Genomic DNA, 4352 nt, shown 5'->3' with positions numbered 1-4352 from the left:
GTTATAACTTTTGCCTCACCATTATCTCACGCAATATTTTCTCCCTTGCCACTTTTATATTTGTCACTGATGTCATTGTAATGGATATATAATATGCTGTCATGTACACACAATCATTTTTTATAGCACTCCTCTGCAGTTACACAGTTCCGTAATTCCCATTTTGGAATACTACACACGAATTCACTGATTTGAAATATAAATATTTGCCCACTTCCCTGATTGCTTCCTTAGGGGAAAATCTTAGCACTGGAAATTATTGGTACATAGATAATAAACATTCTATTTAAGGCTTTTGATATGTGTTGCCAAATCACTTTGCAAAGGGTTTGTACTGATTTACAAAACCATTCAGGACAGTATACTATAATTAATGTTTTCTTTGTTGCTGGTATGGGTACATTTGAATTGTTTGGAATAATTTAAGCATAATTCAATTAAGACTTGCATTGCTGACTATACCTTCCAATAATAAATAGGTATTGTTGCTGTTGTTAAGTGCCGTCGAGTCAGTTCTGACCCATAGTGTACAGGGTTTCCGAAGCTGTTAAATCTTTACGGAAGTAGAAAGCCTCATCTTTCTCCCGCAGAGCAGCTGGTAGTTTTGAACTGCTGACCTTGCGGTTCGCAGCCTGATTCGTAACCACTATGCTACCAGAGCTCCTTAATAATAGGTGTTAAGCAAAGCATAATACTAATAAATATTTATTATACATCCCAAACAAAGCTGGAGCTTATTTGTTTACTTGGAAGACTCATTATTTCATTATATTCTTCAAATCAATAAGGGCCTTAATATATTTTCATATTGAGTCATTTCTTTTTAATAGTAGCAAAATAGAAAATACCCATGAATCATAAACCAGGTGTGTGGACATATTGCAGGAGGATCAGCTAGAGAGATTTTGAGCACTATAGATGCCCAGATTCCTTCCATAGGAGATTCGCATAAATTAGATTTGATCTAGATTCTGAAAATCTGTATTTCAGAGTCTGCACAGATGATTCTGGTCTATAGCTAGCTGTAGATACCATTCTAATATGTTATTGCCAGAATATCTTTATGATTCTTCTGAAGATATGTGTCATTTGACTTCTTAGACTGTACACCTTTTATTAGAAGCCAACAACGGAATTATTTACCCATTGTTAGAAAAAAACAACCTAGAAACCTGCTGCCTTCAAGTCACTTCTGACGCACAGTGACCCATATGCTACAGAGTAGAGCTGCTCCTTGGGCATCTCTTGTCTTTAATCTTTCCAAAAGCAATTGCCAGGCATTTCTTCCACAGCACTGTCACATGGTTTCCAACCATCAACCTTTCAAAGCACATACTCTTTGTGCCATCCAGAGGTTTTCTAAAATTACAATGTAGCATCAAATAGTTAAAAACTAAATAGGAGTAAAATAAGATATTCTTGCAGATGAAATCATTGCTACAAGAAACTATTAGCATTAGATTCATCTATTTAAAATGTAATAAAGAGCTCTGGAGGCATAGTGGTTACAAGTTGGGCTGCTAAACTCAGTCAGCAGTTTGAAACTACCAGCCGTTCCGAGGGAGAAAGATGAGGCTTTCTAGTCTTGTAAAGATTTACAGCCTCGGAAACCCTATACACAGTTGCTATGTGTCAGAACCGAGTCCACAGCACACCACCAACAGCCACCAAAGATGAATAATATTGTAAGTATATTAAAATGATCAACCATGATTTACATAGCAGAGATGGGTGGTTTGCCAACAGGATGCTATATCACTAAAGATTAAGCTGGAAATTGTGTTTTAAGCATCAATTTATAAATTAATATGGCACGTTGAGTAACTGGGAACAACTTCTCACATGCATGTTGTTCTAGGGAATAGCACACCATTTCCTAAGTCATATACCTCTGTTTATTCTGAAGTATGTGTGCATTTGTATTTGTGTGTGTGCATATTAGAAAAGCTGGAGATGATCAATGGTGGAGTTTTTTTTTGTTTTTTTTTTCAATAGAATTCCTATAAACACCAGAGAAAGCATTATACTGAGAAATACATTTGGGAAATGTTGACTGCCTTAATTAGGGTAAATACTGTTGCAAAGAGACATGCATTAAAACTAATGTACAATGAGGTGATTAAAGGAAAGGATACAAGAACATCTTACCTAAGCCAAGTACACAAACAACAGACTACTGCATGTGACAGCAACCACCTCCTCCCATGTTGTTGTTAGGTGCTGTTGGATTGGTTCCGACTCATAAAGAGTGGCAAAATGAAACCGTGACCCTGAACCATCTTTACAATTGTTGCTATGTTTGAATCCATTGTTGCAGACGGTCAATGCATCCCATTGAAGACCTTCTTCTTCTCCTGAGACCCTCTACTTTACAAATAATGATGTTCTTTTCCGGAGATTGGTCCCTCCTGATAACCTGTCCAAAGTACGTAAAACAAGGTCTTGCCATCTTCGAATCTAAGGCTAAACTTCGTTCAAGACAGATTTGTTCCTTCTTCGGACAGTCCATGGTATAGTCAATATTCTTCTCCAATGTTGTTGTTATTGTGCCATGGAGTCAGTTCCGACTCATAGCGACCCTGTACAGGGCTTTTGAGGCTGTAAATCTTTATGGGAGCAGAAAGCCTCATCTTTCTCCCACAGAACAGCTGGTAATTTTGAACTGCTGATCCTGAGGTTAGCAGCCTGATTTGTAACCACAAGCGTTCTTCTCCAATACCATAATTACACGTCTTCCTTAGTCTCACTTATTCATTGGTCAGGTTTCACATGCATATGAGTCTATTAACTCTGTCAATTTGGGCCATGAGCACTTTAGTCCTCAAAGTGACATCACTTATTTGCTCATTTCACATCAATTTCAACAAATGACCTTTGAGGACAGTGCTTGCTAGGCACATCATGATGGAACTTTGCAAAGCTTCTTTGGTTGTTGAAATAGTGAATGCATCTGTGTGCACATACCTGAAGTTCCAAATAGCAAGCTGTCTGAGGCTTCAGGTTTACAATTTGTCTTACCATTGAGAAATGAACAGATGAACGAACTCTCCAAGCATGTACTGAGCTCCCATAAGACCAACAAACAGGAACAACATTCAAAAAATGACAAAGAGTCTGGAACAGCAAGATAACTAAATTGGCCACAAAGAAACAAAAATGATTTCAATGAGATTTTTGAATACACACATGCTTACAACACATACACACGCTGTCTCCTAGGATTGCACTTAAAACAACAACAACAACAAAAAAAACTGGATTGCACAAATCTGATGTACAGAGAAGGACTTCTGCTAGCAGAGGTCTGCTGGTGAGTAAAGTAGGGGTGATCAATGGAACGCTGGTGGCACAGTGGTTAGGGTGCTAAGCTGCTAAATGAAAAGGTGGCAATTTGAACCCACCAAGCACTCAGCAGAAGAAGGATGTGGCAGTCTGTTTCTATAAAGATTACAGCCTTGGAAACTCTATGTGGCATGTCTACTCTACCATAGATGTTGTTACAAGCCCAAAGCAATATAATGGCTATGGTTTTTTGGGGGGAGAGATGGACTGATAAATTATTTCTTTACAACACTAAGATTTTTCTTCCTAAAAATAAATAAATGATCATTCTAATATATGCCCATAATACAGTGAAAATAGTTTGCATCTCAAATCCATTGCCCCTACAAATAACTACTATTAGCAGTTCAGTGTATGTACGTATACTACTGCACATACATAGATGTAATATTGAGGGGATAATATCACATATAGTATTCCACTTGATATGCCACTTGTTTTTCTCCCTTGATATATTATTGATGCCTTTCCGATCAGTATATAGATTGTTGTACATCAAAAGACTTTATCACAAAGTGAAAAGAGAACCTACAGATTGGGAAAATGTTTCAGTTGCTATATGTCAGAAAAGTTCTGGTGATGTAGTAGGTTACATATTAGACTGCTAAGCTCAAGGTCAGCAGTTCAAATCCACCAGTCTCTTATCAAGAGAATGAAGAAGCTTTCTGTTCCCATAAAGATTTACAGACTAGAAAATCCTATACAGGTTCTCTGTAACTCAGAATTGACTTACTAGCACACAACAACAACAACAACATATATCATAAAAGGGTCTAAGTCCCAAAATACATATAAAACATGTACAAATCAACAACAAAAAGATAAACAACCCAATCAAAAAATGGAAAAAATACTTGAACAGATAGATTGCCAGAAAGGGTTTTTAAATAGCCAGCAAGCACATGAATCTTGTTCAATGTCATTAGCCATTTGTTGTTTTTGTTGTTAAGTGACATCAAGTTGGTTCCGATTTATAACAATCCTATATAGGGTTTCCAAGGAGCTCTGGA

The sequence above is a fragment of the Chrysochloris asiatica genome, unplaced genomic scaffold (assembly GCF_000296735.1).
Source record: "Chrysochloris asiatica unplaced genomic scaffold, ChrAsi1.0 scaffold00046, whole genome shotgun sequence".
Lineage (NCBI taxonomy): Eukaryota > Metazoa > Chordata > Mammalia > Afrosoricida > Chrysochloridae > Chrysochloris > Chrysochloris asiatica.
This window is presented reverse-complemented; position numbering follows the sequence as displayed.